Consider the following 17727-nt stretch of genomic DNA (forward strand, 5'->3'; position numbering starts at 1 on the left):
CTGCCCCAGGAAATGTCTTACAATTTAAAACCTGGTTCCTAAATCTCTGTCTTACCATTATATAATCTATCTGATACCTTTTAGTATCTCCAGGATTCTTCCAGGTATACAGCCTTCTTTTATGATTCTTGAACCAAGTGTTGACGATATAGAGTAACCAAAAGCTACCTTTGGGTTTTGATAGATCATTTGTTAAGAGAAAGCTACAAACAAAATGTCGTAACAAATTTAAATTAGAATATTTAAGTTTTTAACTTGTTGGTTATAGAAAATGAAAACTTAGAAGTCCCCCCTGGCCATATTCTTTTTTGCCCAAAGTGATGATTAAAAATTCGTGGCCTTTCTTGATAAAAACTGTATTTGTATGTCAGTGTAGCAGCTAAAAGTTTCCAGTGTCTTTCTCGGAACCATATCCCGTTATGTTATATTTATTTGTGAACTTATGTTAGGGAACAGGAGGAAAGCAGGCCAGATTTACTTCTTCTGCTGTTCTAAAACTGAAGCATTCTTTTGTCTAAGTAGGCATTAGACAAACCACTTAATGAACTTAGTACAGAAAGATCCTAGATTCAGTATATACTCCGTTTTTTACTGAATTTCTTTCTAACAGCTAGAAAACTCTTAGGAAAAGAATTAATACTCTGATTTCCGTATCTATCCCGGTCACGCAATGGTTAGCACACTGGACTCGCATTCGGGAGGACGACGGTTCAATCCAGCGTCCGGCTATCCTGATTTAGGTTTTCCGTGATTTCCCTAACTCTCTTCACGCAAACGCCGGGATGGTTCCTTTGAAAAGGGCACGGCTGACTTCCTTACCCATCCTTCCCTAATCCGATGAAACCGATGACCTCGGAGTTTGATCGCCTCCCCCAAAACAACCCAACCCCATCACGGTCAAATCCTGCAAAAGTGATAACATTATACGTATACTGACCTATGGTATATGCACAAGTCCACATATAATACTGTTATGCCTGTGTTTTCCTGTAGTGGTACTGTTTGTTCTGTTGACGTATAGTGCCATAACTGGACCAACTAGGAGTGGGATCGTGTGCTCTTGTCGGATGAGAGCAGATTCAGTCTGAGTAGCGATTCTATGTCGAGAGGTCGTATGTCGAGAGGTGGAAAACGTAATGTAGTCAGGAACATTATCAAACACGGTAGTTTTGTTAGCTCAGATGTTACGTTTGGGGAGGTACGGTCATGGACTGTGCGGCTGGTCCTGGCGGAGGTTCGAGTCCTCCCTCGGGCATGGGTGTGTGTATTTTTTCCTTAGGATAATTTAGGTTAAGTAGTGTGTACGCTTAGGGACCGATGACCTTAGCAGTTAAATCCCATTAGATTTCACACACATTTGAACATTTTTTGGTGAGGTACGACGTTGTGTGGGCATACTGATGAACACGGCACACTCAACCGTCAACGTTATTGTGGCACTGGAACTGTACCACTTCCCCAGTGCATCTTTTCAGGGGTGTATTCGGCCCTGAGTTCATTTTTAAGAATGGCGATGTACAACAGCATCTAACAAAACAGGTGGAGGAGCTACTGCAGTAAGCAGCGAATCGACTGGTCTGCCCGTTCCCCCAATTTAAGTCTCATCGAGCGTGCGCGGGGTGCTTTGGGAAGACGCATTGTAGCATCATCCATCAGTTGTCAACCGCGCTGGTAGAGGAATGAAACGCCCTACGACAAGAACACCTTGCCAAACATGTGACCAGCAACGGAACAAGTCGCAGAGCACGCACTGCCCTCTGCGGTGATCACAAACCTTCTGAAGAACCATATCGCAGCTTTCGTAATGAGACGTGCGGGGTAGGGGTGCGGTGTGAGGCGCATTGTCACGGTCCGTGCGGCTCTCCTCGTCGGAGGTTCGAGTCCGCCGTCGGGCATGTGTGTGTGTGTTGTCCATAGCGTAAGTTAGTTTAAGTTAGATTAAGTAGTGTGTTGGCTTAGGAACCGATTACCTCAGCAGTTTGGTCCCATTAGACCTTACCGCAAATTTCCAAAATTTCTTTCATAATGTCCAGGGGATCATCATGAATAGCGGTGATTTCAATGTGATTATTGTCTTTCAATAAAAGTGCCGCGTATTTCTTTCAGCTGGCTTCTGTACCACACTGTACCACTTCCTTTTATGCGTGGTCCAAGTTTCATTGACCTATGTTAGTTGGCTGTGACACATCATGGGGAAGTTACTTTCGTCCCTAAGTGTTGCACACTACTGTATAAATTAGCAGTCAACATAATAATGGATACAGAGCAACGCTTTAGTTTCATTAGCATTGCTAAACAAATTATGTTGAAGTGGATGCTCGTAGAAACAGAATTCAAAACGTTGAACAAGATATTATTGTTAATGACAATGCGCACAATCTACATCCACGTCTTCATCTACATGGATACTCTGCAAATCACATTTAAGTGCCTGGAAGAGGGGTCATCGAACCACCCTAACATACTAAATTAGAATTATATTAATACCTTCAGCTGCTGACGAACGTTGATATATATCAACGGGGACAGGTGAAAATGTGTGCCCCGACCGGGACTCGAACCCGGGATCTCCTGCTTACATGGCAGACGCTCTATCCATCTGAGCCACCGAGGGCAGAGAGTGTAACCTCCCTCTCACTTATCGACCTTAATGACAGTGAAAAATTAAACCGTGTGCACCTAATGGAAATTTGGGAAAAGCAATCGTCACCGAAGTTAATTTGTCGGTAAAGAGGGAGGAAAGGGTTACATCTAAATGAAAGGAAAAATGCAAATGAAACTGGTGGAAATTAATTCTGAAAAGGGGTAAAGTTAATAAAGAAAGTAAATGTACAGTCGTTACATTAACAATTAACTGGCGTTAATTAGATATTTGAGATTTGGGGAAAATTACAGTCGTAAGTCCTATGGACAACTACTATAATAACTGAAAAAGAAAGGTTATTGCACATATAATTAGCACTAAGAGCATGACAACTGAAGGTTGACACGTGTTGTGTGAAAACTGAATGTTTGTCAGAAATAATAAATTTCGCTACACTCTGACTTAATTTAGCAAAAGAATTAATAAAACCGGAAAATTGAAAGTTAATTTAGTGACTGAAATTAATAGTGAGCTTTGTTTCTGAAGCACTACGAAATTCAGTAAAATAAGTTAGTCTTGGGCTACCTCAACAATCATTTCAAAAGCTACTTGAATCTACGCAATTTAGAAATAAGAGATTTAACTTTGAACTTGAATTAAATGATTCTGAACAATTAACAACAGTAAAATTTAGTACGTACCAAGCTGAGCTGCAGTCACAGGTAAGCTAAAATACGGTAACAAAACGCGCACTCTTAATTTGTGCATGTGTAATCTAAATATTGTAGCCAGCTATGAATACTTTAACTGAACTTTGAAATTAAAGCAGTGAAATGGAATTATATTACTTTAATGCTGGCGTTTGGATATCAGCGACACTCGGGTTCATTCCGGAAAAGGAAGGGACCCTGCTTGGTAATGCAATTGGGACAATGAGCAAGGTTCATGCTACGTTGCTGTAATTTTTGAGGGACATTGAACGGTTTGAAAAGCTGAGGTCTGCCATACATTTCTAAAACTTTACGTGCTTCCAGTCTTCCTTGTTGGTTGATTGAAGGTTTGGAGTCGTCGGTCGAGGAGGTGGCGACAGTCACTCATTGTCGGCCGTCGCTGTTGCAGAAGCTGGATGTTGGCGCGCCTTCTTCTCGACACGGTCACCAGGCGAAACGGGCTCTTGATGTGCGCCAGCTACTGCTTCCCGTCAGCGACACCGTGTCAGAAACCATCATAGCAAGTCGAGCGCAATTACATGCTGCCAAACCCTGAAAGCGCGGCAACTCGCGGGAGCGTCACACAACACACATCTCCACAGCCCTACTCCCCAGACTCTCTCTGCTCTGCCCGCGCTCGACGCGACAGAGTTAACACTACCAAAGATCCTAAAGACTTTGGTTCTCCACACGACCTATCGATGTATTCGTTCGATAGCGTAGTTTTCCCTAGGAAAGACCCAGCGTAAAAATACAAATAGTATTTACAAAACAAACCAATTATTCATCGACATAAATGCATAAATATATATATATATATATATATATATATATACAAATAGTAAAACAATTACAGTATATAAAGACACAGAAATGTCATATCTTCTGGTAACAAATTAAGGAAAAACTTTATAGTACAATATATGGGAATAGGAGGATATGCATTTCCGGCGCTACAAGAGGATAGTGCGACTACAGGGATTTATGCCTTGCACGCTCCCCGTGAGACCCACATTCCCAACTTAATGTCTACACACTACATTCGTAGTGCCCCTGCCCAGTACGCTCATTACTCGCGGCAGACAATCTTACCGAGTCCCGTGAGGGTTAGAGCAATGCGTGTGCATCCGCACGGAAGAAGAAGATCGCCAAGTGGCCGGTTAGCCTTAACTATATGAAGATGGTATTTGTTCTTTCAGACATGTCCGAAAGAACAGACACCATACCCTCATAAGTGTATAGTTCTGGCAATACCGGCCATGACCTTCTTGTTCTATGCAGATGCGCGCATATTCCCTGAACTCTTACGGGACTTGGTGAGAATGTCTTCCACGAGTAACGAGTGTGTTGGGGTGGGACACTACGAATGCAGTTTGTGGACATACAAGGTGAGAATGTGGGTCTCGCGGGAGGTGTGCGCGAAATAGTCCCTGCAAGCCGGCACGGTAGCTCAGCGTGTTCGGTCAGAGGGTTAGCTGCCTTCAGTAATAATAATAAATAAATAAAAACTTAGTCAACGGCTCAACACTGAACTTGAACGGGTGTCATGGGACATCCGCACCGAACAAATGCAACGAACAAAATGGAACAAAATGAGAACAATAAAAAAAAAGATGGATAGAGCGTCTGCCATGTAAGCAGGAGAGCCCGGGTTCGAGCCCCGGTCGGGGCACACATTGTCACCTGTCCCCGTTGATACATATCAACGCCCGTCAGCAGCTAAAGGTGATAATACAATTCTAATTTCGTTCTAGACGGCTGCAGGTCATCAATGGTGTCTGTTCCATATAAGTATACCTTAACACACATCTCTATTAATCCACTTTCGAAGAGCGCGAAAAAAACGAACACCTATACCTTTCCGTGTGAGCTCTGATTTCCCTCACTTCATTATGATGACAATTTCTTCCTTTGCAGGTCGGCGTCAACAATATATTTTTGCATTCGGAGGAGGAAGTTGGTAATTGAAATTTCGTGAGAAGATCCCGCCGCAAAACCTTTGTTTTAATGATATTCATGTCAAATCCCGTACCATGTGTGTCCGTGACATACTCTCCCCACACCGCGCAGCAGTACTCCAAAAGAGGATAGACAAGCGTAGTTTAGGCAGTCTCTTTAGTACGTATGTTGCATCTTATACGCATTCTGCTAATAAATCGCAACCTTCGGTTCACCTTCGTAACATTTTTTGTGTGTTGTTTCCAATTTCAGTTATCCGTAATTGTAATTCCTAGGTATTCAGTTGAATTTACAACCTTTAGATTTGATTGATTTATCGTGAAACCGAAGTTTAACGGATTACTTTTAAGCACTCAGGTGGATGACCTCAACTCTTCATTATTTAGGGTCAATTGCCAATTTTCCCACCATACAGATATCTTTTCTCAATTATTTTGTAATTACTAGACGATAAATGATAATATCATCTGCAAACAACGTCAGATCGCTATTCAGATTGTCTCCTAAGTTAAAAATGTAAATGTCGTGTGACTAGGGCCTCCCGTCGAGTAAACCGTTCGCCGGGTGCAAATCTTTCGAGTTGACGCCACTTTGGCGACTTGCGCGTCGATGGGGATGAAATGATGATGATTACGACAACACCCAGTACCTGAGAGAAGAACATCTCCGGGAATCGAACCCGGGCCCTTAGATTAAGTTTCTGTCGCGCTGACCACTCAGCTGCTGGAGATGGACCTGCTAAGTTGTACTGATAAGGAACAACAGAGGGCCTATAACACTACTTTGGGGGACCACAGAAATCACTTCTGTTTTACTTGATGGCTTTCCTTCAATTACTACGAACTGTGGCCTTCACCGACAGGAAATCACGAATCCAGTCGCATAACTGAGACAATATTCCATAAGAACGCAATTTGATTAGAAGCCGCTTGTGAGGTACAGTGTCAAGTGGTTTCTGGAAATGTGGAAATTCGAAATTAATGTGCAGATACAAACAAATACAAATGCAATTACCAGTACAAATACAAAGCTGAGTTACATTATCCTAGTCCTAGTTTTGTAATGACACTGTTCCTTTTCTACAGTTTTTGCATGATATCTTTCACAGTGTTCACTGCATAGTTTTCACACGCATTCGTCATTCGGCTGTTGGGATCTCTTGTTTTGACAGAGCTTGTGGTGGAGTCTATGTGTTGCATACCATATTATGACGAGTCGGAATCCGTAGTTTGCCTGTTTCCACTCTACTGTCACCATGGTGTTGCTTGAGTGGAAGTCGTTCCAGAAAGAGTTGTGTTTTCCTATAAATATTTGGGGTGAGCTATCGTAGGCTTTGTTGTAGGGCAGAAGCAACTACATTCTGATGTCTGCTATGAAGAAGTTTCTTTCATTAAGAATTAGGCCAGTCTTCATGACGCTGTCTTCCCAACGTTCAGGATTTGTTCGATGTAGCGGGATTTGACTTTTGTTTCTGCCAGATTATATGGATCTCTTAAGATGCTATTGGTACCAAGGCTGTTTTTAAATAGTGTCATGGCCGTTGATACTGAGAGTTTTTGAGGCTGCTGGCTACTGTAAACTGCTTTTACTGCTGATGTTGCTCCATCTTTCACATGGGTGTTGAATGGTACCAGTGTTATTTGCAGAGTGACTCCAAAATCTTTGTACTTTGGTTCTACATCTAGTGCCAACGTACTTGCCTCAGTGGTAACATCAGTTCCCATCATATCACGGAAGTTAAGCGCTGTCGGATTTGGTTAACATTTGGATGAGTGACTGTCCAGTCTACCGAGCGCTGTTGGCAAGCGGGGTGCACTCAGCCCTTGTGAGGCAAATTGAGGAGCTACTTGACTGAGAAGTAGCGGCAGCGATCACGAAAGCTGACAACGATCGGGAGAGCGGTGTGCTGACCATACGCCCCTCCATAACCGTATCTTGTGACGCTTATCGGGTGAGGATGACATGGCGGTCGGTCAGCAGCGTTGGGTCTTTCGAGATCTGTTTGGACGGAGTTTAGTTTAGTACTATTACTAGCGTTTTATCTTGAAGGATCAGCGTTTCTTTTGTGAGTTTGAAAGTTGGACGTTAATACTTCTTTGCAAAGTTGACTAATAATTCTGTTGGTGTGTATATACAAACTGTGAGTCTGAGATATTATTATCGTTAGTAGTAGCGAGGGAACAGTTGTCGAAAGTGTCGGATACAGCCTGCTGTGGAGAGAAGCCGCGCGACATGAGAGGTCGCAGCCTGCAGTGATCGTGCTAGTAGCGCCGGAGGAGACTTTGGTGTTAATTGAGGATTTGGGGTAATTTGCCGTTTTGTTGTACGTAGTTACGTAGTTAGTGCTTCTTGCGCACTGGAAGGAGTTTTTCGGATTTCTGTATGCATATATTGACAGTAATATTCGTATCTTTGATATGGACACAGTATAGACATTGTGGAATAATTAAGGTCGGTGTAGAGTTTGTCAGCGTTTAAATAATATATTTTGCGAATATAGTAAGTTAAAGTCTTTATTAGTTTCTTTCATTTTTGACACCTGTTGCTGCCACATGTAGTAAGCGTTGCTTCACGCAGTGGAGAATGGCAAAACAGAGGCAGCCGGCGATCGAGGCGTTGCGAAGTAAGCGCGGCACAGATAGCCTTGCTGACAGTTGCAGTCTACCAACAAGCTGACGCAAGGACGCACACAGACTGAGCGCCGAGCGAAGCCTGGAGAGTGCTGAGTAAGGGAAGTGAGGCCAGCACGCTAAGTTACGCTGCAATATACTGCGGGAGTAATAACAAAAAGCTACCACCGAGGGTAAAAAACGTCCTCCTGTCAGATATAAATAGTGGAGCGCAGGCAGCAGTGGACAGAAGCCATCAGGAAGCAGTTCGGATCTGACGACGGACGTGGTCCGTGTCCGAATGTTCAATCTTCGTAGGTGACGATTCCGGAAGTCTGTTCCGGCTCGCAGGAGTCATCCGTTCGCCGCCAGATGTCAACTTCAGCTCTGGCGGTCGGCCCGACTTCGGTCGGCACCATGGATGACTAACTACAGCGAGAACTTCTAGCAGGACCCGCCGCAGCGCGGTCTTGGTCACAGGCGCTGCCGGGGACTGACGCCCGGACTTCACGGCAGCCCGGTCACGGCGCGTGGTCCGCCCATGACGGGACCTCGCCGACGTCGCGACTGACGGCTTCCCAGCCGCCGGTGCAGCAGGCGTCGGCAGCTGACCTCACGGCGACGCGGCTGCCGAGCGGCGACGAGTTCATCTCAACCACAGGGCATCCTGACTTCAGCGGAGCACTAGTGGCCTGAGGTTCCGAGTGCGATCGGCGGCGAGCACTGCGCGCATTGTCGGAGAATCTACACAGTAGCAGCCAGGCGGAGGGATCCGCAGGGCTGGGCAGCGAAGACGAGGGAGAAATTGTTAAGAAAGTTCAATAAATAATTGTAAAATTCCACACCGTCTCAGTCTTTGGCGCAACCACTGTGTCTGCTGCTAACAAGTACTGCAGAAGCCGTAACACACCATTTAAGGCTAGTTGACGAAACCCCTCCTGATCATTCAATTTGTATATGAAAATGGCAGTAGATGTTGCAATTTTCATGACTAAACATTGCACTCTGTATGGTTCACAGTATTGCTTTTGAAATATTTTTAGCATGTTGTTGATCACGTAAATGCAGTTGCAAGACGAGGTAAGTTGCCTGTTGCTTACAGGGCATTGCAGAACAGTTGTTAGGAGTTGTTAGAGAATATTTTGAAACTGGCAGTCAGATGCTTGAGAATTAACTTCTTCGTGATTTGTAGGGAACTTAATTAATTTCTGTTTCTTTTTGTTCCCGATCAGAATTATGTTATTGTCAGAGATGCAACGTCACGTACACTGCAGCCCCAAATAAATTGGTATAAGCGTACGTATTCAAATGCAGAGATAAGTAAACAGGCAGAGTACGGCACTGCGGTCGGTAACGCCTATATAAGGTAAGTATCTGGTGTAGTTGTTGAACGGTTACTGCTGCTACAATGGCAGGTTATCAAGATTTAAGTGAGTTTGAATGTGGTGTTATAGTCGGCGCACGAGCGATGGGATACGGTATCTCCGAGGTAGCGAAAAAGTGGGGATTTTACCGTACGACCATTTCACGAGTGTACCGTGAATATCACGAATCCGGTAAAACATCAAATCTCCGACATCGCCGCGGCCGGAAAAATATCCTGCAGAGAATAGGATCAACGACGACTGAAGTGAATCGTTCAATGATGACAGAAGTGCAACCTTTCAGCAAATTGCTGCAGATTTCAATGATGGGCCAGCAACAAATGTCAGCGTCCGAACCATACAACGAAACATCATCAATATGGGCTTTCCGAGCCGAAGGCCCACTCGTGTACCCTTGATGAATGCACGTCACCAAGTTTTACGCCTCACCTGGGTCCGTCAACACCGACATTGGACTGTTGATGACTGGAAACTTATTACTAGGTCGGACGAGTCTCGTTTCAAATTGTATCGAGCGGATGGAAGTGTACGGGTATGGAGACAACCTCATGAATCCATGGAACGTGCATGTCAGCAGGGGACTGTTCAAGCTGGTGGAGGCTCTGTAATGGTGTGGGGCGTCTGTAGTTGAAGTGATATGGGACCCCTGATACGTCTAGATACGACTCTGACAGGTGACACATACGTCAGCATCCTGTCTGACCACCTGCATCCATTCATGTCCATTGTGCATTCAGACGGACTTGGGCAATTCCAGCAGAAGAATACGACACCACACACGTCCAGAATTGCTACACAGTAGCGCCAGGTACACTCTCCTGAGTTTAAACAATTCCGCTGCCCACCAAAGTCCCCAGACATGAACACTGTTGAGCATATTTGGGATGACTTGCAGGTGCTGTTCAGAAGAAAACTCCACCCCCTCGTACTCTTACGGAGTATGGAGAGCCCTACAGGATTCATAGTGTCAGTTCCCTCCAGCACTATTTCAAACATTAGTCGAGTCCAGACCACGTCGTGCTGCCGCACTTCTGCGTGCTCGCGGGGGTCCTAGACGATATTAGGCAGGCGTACCAGCTTCTTTGGCTCCTCAGTGTATTTCCGTACGTCTTTCAGCAGAACAAACCATAATTACTAATAGGCCTATACACGAGTTTAAATACCTCCTCGTCTGAAAATTATCTGTTTGGTTTTCTGTGGTTTATTTTGTCGGTCATTTTCCGTAACCCATGACGTGAGTCTGTTTAGCGCCTTTTGGAGCTCTAGAACCTATTACCATGTTATCCCCGTAAGGTATGAATGTAGCTGAAATGTCCATGAGTATCTTCGTGATGTATCCTGTCGAAAAGTTTCGTACTGATCGGGTGCCCTCGTAGTATTCCACTTGGTTGCGTTAAATTCTTGGAGACGGTGATTTCATTAGATAGTTGGATGTGGTTGTATCTTGGGATGTCTGAAGTACTTCAGCTGTTTGGTGTGTGTTGCCAATTAACTGGCTGAGTTTTGGGATAAAGATATTGTACCTCGTTTCCTACATACCAGCGTCAACTCAATCGAGAAATACCACTTTAAGCACAGTAGTGGACTACGTACTGTGCTAATCAAAGTGAAGGTTGCGCCCGCCTGTGACCATGCGGCGTCAGGCGTGAACCTCTGCCGTATCTGCTGGCGGCCTCGTGGAAAAGTGCTGAAGAGGTTGATGAAGACTACGAGGACAGCAACTCTGTCAACAGTAATAGTTGTTCCACAAGGTTCTAACGCTGCACATCAGTTAATAAAGGTGTCATGACTCAGTGAAATGGACGCGAACCCGGACCTTGAACTAATGTGGGGAAACATCCAGAGGTCAGTTAGGGATACAGCAAAGGAAACACTCATGGGAAACCCAGTGGGCAAAAAGATCTGGTTTGGAAAGGAATGTGCAGATGCCCTGGGAAGGAGAAAGGAAGCCAGGAACAAATGGCTGAAGGGGACAAATCTGGCACAGGCCAAAGCACAATTTGAGGAGGTCCGAAAGACTACACCAGCAATTCTGAGAAGAGCAAAGAGGAAATACATAAGGGATATCATCATTGAAGCAGAAACAGACTTCAGAGGACAAAAGTCTAGGGAAATGTTTCTGAAGGTGAAGTACCTCTGAAAAGGTCACCAGGCCAAGCAGAAATTTGTCAAAGATTCCCATGATAAGATCCTGACGAACGATAGGGACATAGCTGAGAGATGGAAAGAGTACTTTCGACAGCTGCTAAATTGTGATGAACCTGAACTGCAGTTTGATTTCCAGTACTCAATTACAGCCGAGGCAGACTATCTCCCACCTACCCTGGATGAGATAAAAACCAGAATCAGACACCTTAAACAGAATAAGAGTCCAGGTGAAGATGGAATACAGGCTGAAATGATCCTGGCAGGAGGAGAGAAACTTGCAGAAAAAATACACCGACTGATACAGGCAATATGGACCAAAGAAGAACTACCAGGAGAATGGAAAACAGCTCTGATTTGTCCAATACATAAGAAGGCGACAAACTGAAATGTGACGACTATCGAGGAATCGCCCTGCTTAACGTCTGCTATAAGATCCTGTCCAATTGCCTCATACATAGTATTCAGCCAATGGAAGAATCGGTGATTGGGGAGTACCAGGGAGGTTTCCGGCCAGGACGGTCAACAGTAGATCACATCTTCAGTTTTCGGCAGCTCACTGAGAAACTGGGTGAATATGGTAAAGATATGCATATTTTATTCGTTGATTTTAAGAAGGCCTATGATTGCATACATCGCAAGAGCCTGCTCAACTGTTTAAGGGAATTTGGCATAGCAGAGAAACTCATCAATCTGATAAAGATCTGTCTGAACGAAACACGTGCAAAGGTGAAGATGGGAAATCGTGTAACTGAAGAGAGTGAAATTGTGACAAGACTCAGGCAAGGAGATGGGTTGTCCCCTATCCTGTTCAACTTTGCCCTCGAGAATATCGCACGCGAGACCTTCCAAGAGAACGAAGGGATTGAAATCGAAGGAAAGAGACTGGCATACTTAGCCTATGCAGACGACATCTGTTTACTCTCCAGGTCGGAAAAGGAGTTGGAGCAAATGACCAAAGCACTACAGGAGGCTGCCAGTAAATTTGTGCTAAACATAAACGAAACCAAGACAGAGTACCTCTTTATGACACGTGGTCATTGTCAGACAGCTGATCATCTACAATCATTGCAGGTTGAGGACCATTCCTACAAGAGAGCGCAAGAATTCAAATACCTAGGGGCACTTTTCACTGAGAACTCGTCATGTAAAGCAGAGATCAATGCCAGAATACAAGCAGGAAACCGATCTTACCACAGCCAAGCACAACTGCTTCGGTCCAAATATCTCTCCAGACAATTCAAGATTCGATTGTACAAAACCCTGATCCAGCCTGTTGTTCTATATGGCTGTGAGACATGGAGTATCCGGAAACAGGATTTCCATAAGCTCCTTGTTTTTGAGAGAAAATTGCTTCGGAAGATTTTCGGTCCGGTTCTGGATGCAGATACAGGGGAATGGAGGATCAGATACAACCAAGAGCTTGAGGAACTATACCAGCAGCCCAACATACCAGGAACTGTCAAAGCCAAACGAAAGCAGTGTACCGGCCATGTGGCCCGGAGGGAGGATCAGAGATGGCCTCGGAAGCTCCTGGATTTCACACCTACTGGAAAGAGACCCAAGAAGCGTTGGAGGGATGGACTCCATGAAGATTTAAACCAAGTGTCAATAGATGTGTGAACGAATGGCGGATAGCAGCAATGGACAGAATACAGTGGAGGAGGAAACTTGTAAATGCGTGCGGTCCACTGGGTCTGATCACGTAGCAGTTGTAGTAGTAGTAGTCATGACGACTGTTGTGTTCCTTTCGTTACAGCGCTACAGCACGTCACAGGCTAGGCAGACGGACGCCCCATTCCTCGCCCACCCACCTGCGTGTGACGGGCGGCGCGTGTCGGCTGACGTGACATTTCGGACGGCCCGTGAGACGCCGACGCCGACGCCGCGGGTACAGCTGTGAGCGCCGGCCGGCCCGCGCATGCGCGCGCACTCGCCTGTTGCCGCCTCGGCGCGGCGCCCACAGCTGCGCGTCCCGCTCAGTAGCGTCGCGACGGCCGCCGACGCCGCGTCTCGCACGCACGCACGCACGCAGCAGCCTGCCGCGCCGCCCACGCCCGCGAGGCCTCCGGCACGCGAGCACGCACGCAGGTGCCGCGCGCACTGCCGCTGCCACCAGCCCGCGCCCAACGTTGCGTGAGTACCCACCTGACAATGAATGCTCGCTTTCTCTGCTGTTACAACAGCTGTAGATTTAACAACAAAACAAAACACTGTCGTTATTTTGATCATACCTGCGTCTTTGGTGAACTTCGAATGCTATGTAGTGTTGCACCATGAGCGTCCATAGAAAATTATCCAAGAGGGAGCAAGATTCGAGAACTGGCATTTTTAATGTTGCTAATTTGGTGAATTTTAGGACGTGTTCAATGAGCTAAATTTGATAAGAAGCACCCTACACTTACTGTATCGTAAATTACTGGTTGTTACTCATTCATTTTATGATGTGAATTATTTTCACAGATTCGAGAATACTTTTCCACACAAGTGACATCTTTTGGCGCCTCCCTTCGCCCCCTCCTCCTCCTCCCCCTCTCCCAAGCGTTCTTAGATTAGTTGCGTTTGTTTGGGCTCCTTGTGGTACTTTTAAAAATAAATGTAAGTGTCGTGATCGTCTAAACTGGTTGCTTTTTTTCTTTGAAAGTAAGTGCTACATGTACCTTCTTCGGTAACAGAAATAAATTTATGAATCTTATTCCAATAATAAATATTAAGTGAAGGAACAATTAATTTAGTTTTAAGTTAATTCCTGAGATATTTGAAAGGTTCTAGTTAAACAAGGGAAGTACCAGACCTTTTCTATCTTCTAGTTTCAATAAAAAATGTGCCATGTAATAAACTTAGTGGAAAGAATGAAAAAAATCTTTTTGTTATTCTCTTAAGGGGGGGTAGGACGTCAAACGGGCAGACTTGGAGCAGGAGAGGCTTCAGAGGACATTTTAATTTCCAGTGTCTATACTTTTATAAATAAATTCATAAAACTTTGTCAGAATCACCAGGAAGGATTCAGAATTCACACTCACTGCCGTGGAAGTTCGAAAAAATAACTAAATAATTTTTTTTACGTGTGAAATTTCATCATTTTTTCACTTACCAATGGCTGCATTTGTTGCTATAGGTACACTTTTCTTCATAAGTTAGAGAGATTCTTCGATGAATTTTGCACAGCATACATACCATACTTATAGGCGTATGAAACTGTAGAATTTATTTAATTTATGAGAAAACGAATGATCTGTTGTATTTTAAACTTCATGTTTAGGAAAAAACACAAATTTGGTAGTTAATTACCTCAATTTTTACCACAGTTTTTAAGGGATTTGGAAAATTCTAGAGTTTCATACACCTTTAAGTATGGTTTGTATGCTGTGCAAAATTCATTGAACCATCTCTCTTACTTATGAATAAAAGTGTACCTATAGCAACAAATGGTGCCATTAGTAAGTGAAAAAAATGATGAAATTTCACATGTAAAAAAAATTACTTCGTTATGTTTTCGTACTTCCACTGCTATGAGTGTGAGTTCTGAATCCTTCCTGGTCATGCTGACAAAGTTTTATGAATTTGTTTGTAAAAGTTTAGACAGTGGAAATTAAAATGTCCTGTGGTGCCTCTCCTGCTCCAAGTCGGCCCGTTTGACGTCCTACCCTCCTTAATTTAATAATTAAAAATTTTAATTGTGTAAATTACCTATCATTTCACTTTCCATTGGAAAAAGAGATAAAAATACGAAAAAATCATCTAATTTCATATCGACTAGTTAAACATAAGACACTGTTTAACTCTGTAAGTTAAATGTGAAAAACTCACCATTAAATAGTTAAATAACAGATGATTTGCCATGAAAGTAGCTGAAAGTTGATAAATGTGCTCCAACTTTTAATGTATGCATCTGTAAAGGAAAATACAATTTTGCGTGTGATACTTAGAAGACATGCATAGCTCTTGCACCTGTTCATTGTATGTACTGATATTTTCCTCTTGGGGTAAAAAAATTATATTAAACTTTTTCTAACCTTTAACTTGGGACAATCTTTCAACGCAGATTACGAAGGTGTTGATTTTATGGCATCGCTTTCAATGGCTGAAGTTGACAGTTCACACAACTGCTTTTGAAAAAATGCTCACCTGTGGTATGTCTTTACAATTTGGGTATTGAAAAACTTCTTTTTACATACGTAGCGTGCAGAAGTAGTATTGTAGTTCCTGTTATAGTAGATCTTCTGTGAAAAATAATGTGAGTCAATCGAATGGTCTACATCTCTAATAAATTTGTATTTACAAGGACAATATTTCGTAATGAAATCAGTAGTGGCGCTTCGCGAAAACACATTGGCAGCTATTTCGCAAATGGTTCGTTGGCGGGCCCATGTTTTCTAGAACGTGTCTGTTCCTACTGGCGTATACTTTCATCCGTGTCAGCTTTAGTTACGAGTTATGGCACATCCGATATACAGATTTTGCAGTCGGGGGACTTTGGCGCCACTCTTATCCTGAAGCGCCAAGCGGCCGTCTGTGTCGATTGGGCCTCAAACCAACCCTGCCCCTCTTATATAAACTGGTGGCCAAAATTAAAGCAACAAACGGAAATTTTGCTTGGTTGGTTTATTTTGCCACAAAACAGTATAAACAGCTGATAGTGAAGTAGAAAAATGTGAAGTATACACAACGTAATCAACTGCAACATGCATAACGGTAGACAGAAATGTTCTTCGTTTTTTGAAACTAAACGGATTTGCACATACTGGGTGATCAAAAAGTCAGTATAAATTGGAAAATTGAATAAATCACGGAATAATGTAGACAGAGAGGTACAAATTGACACACATGCTTGGAATGACATGGGGGTTTTATTAGAACAAAAAAAAAAAAAAAAAATACAAAAGTTCAAAAAATGTCCGACAGGTGGCGCTTCATCTGATCAGAATAGCAATAATTAGCATAACAAAGTAAGACATAGCAAAGATGATGTTCTTTACAGGAAATGCTCAATATGTCCACCATCATTCCTCAACAATAGCTGTAGTCGAGGAATAATGTTGTGAACAGCACTGTAAAGCATCTCCGGAGTTATGGTAAGGCATTGGCGTCGCATGTCGTCTTTCAGCATCCCTAGAGATGTCGGTCAATCACGATACACTTGCGACTTCAGGGAACCCCAAAGCCAATAATCGCACAGACTGAGGTCTGGGGACCTGGGAGGCCAAGCATGACGAAAGTGGCGGCTGAGCACACGATCATCACCAAATGACGCGCGCAAGAGATCTTTCACGCGTCTAGCAATAGGCGGTGGAGCGCCATCCTGCACAAACATCGTACATTCCAGCAGGTGTTTATCAGCCAGGCTGGGGATGATGCGATTTGTAACATATCGGCGTACCTCTCACCCGTCACGGTAGCAGTTACAAAACCAGAATCACGCATTTCCTCGAAGAAAAAAGGCCCGATAACGGTAGATGTGGTAAATCCAACCCATACCGTGACTTTCTCGTCGTGTAGTGGAGTTTCCACGACAGTTCTAGGATTTTTGGTAGCCCAAATTCTGCAATTGTGGGCTTTGTCAGACCCTCGGAGCGTGAAATGAGCTTAGTCGGTCCACAACATGTTACTCAACCAATCGTCATCTTCCGCCATCTTTTGAAACGTCCACGCCGTAAATGCACTCCGCTTCACTAAATCGCCAGGTAACAGTTCATGATGTCGATGGATTTTGTACGGATAGCATCGGAGGGTACGCCTCAGTGTCAACCAAACGGTAGTGTATGGAATGTCGGTGCAACGTGCGACTGCACGAGCGCTGACTTCCCCGTGCATAGGCGAACCTGCTACAGTCTCCATTTCTCCCTGAACTGTCTCAGCAGCATTACGCCTTGTGCTCGGTCGGCCACTATGGGGTCTATCGTCTAAACAACCCGTGGCTTCGAACTTCGAAATCATTCTCGCCACAGCTGCATTTGTCAACGTACCTTTACCCGTTCGAATCCCCTTCCTATGGTGATAGGATCGTAACGCTGAACTAGCACATTCCCCATTCTGATAATCCAGCTTCACTAAAAGCTCCTTTTCAAGTAACGTCAACATGCCACTGCTGGCGCATCTGTTTCTCTCTCTTTTTTTCTCTTTATTGTTATTTTAATCACCTTATACAAAGGTGGGCTGTCAGCAGCATATTACGCTGCTCTTCAGCCGCGAGTGGTACAAGAAATATGACATAAAGGTGGTACAGATAATACAATAAAAATGGCGGGCAACAACTGTAGACACGAAAAACAATAATCATGAAGCCGTTCACGCTGGACGAGAAAAAACACTAAAACCCGTTGACACGGCGCACA

At 44.1% G+C, this 17727-nt stretch overlaps 1 protein-coding gene and 1 non-coding gene across 2 annotated transcripts in view; one reads left to right on the plus strand and one right to left on the minus strand.

The window, feature by feature from the left end:
* Positions 1–2540: 2540 nt before the first annotated feature.
* Trnat-ugu (transfer RNA threonine (anticodon UGU)) lies at positions 2541–2615 on the minus strand. The gene has a single exon. It is a non-coding gene; the product is annotated as a tRNA-Thr (tRNA).
* A 10832-nt stretch (positions 2616–13447) lies between these two features.
* The window catches only part of LOC126175053 (serine/threonine-protein phosphatase rdgC), a 1927531-nt gene continuing 1923251 nt past the window's right edge, over positions 13448–17727 (plus strand). Inside the window, exon 1 of the mRNA XM_049921565.1 lies at positions 13448–13528. The gene's annotated coding sequence lies outside the window, so the exon portion shown is untranslated. The remainder of the gene's footprint in view (positions 13529–17727) is intronic.

The sequence above is a fragment of the Schistocerca cancellata genome, chromosome 3, assembly GCF_023864275.1.
Source record: "Schistocerca cancellata isolate TAMUIC-IGC-003103 chromosome 3, iqSchCanc2.1, whole genome shotgun sequence".
Lineage (NCBI taxonomy): Eukaryota > Metazoa > Arthropoda > Insecta > Orthoptera > Acrididae > Schistocerca > Schistocerca cancellata.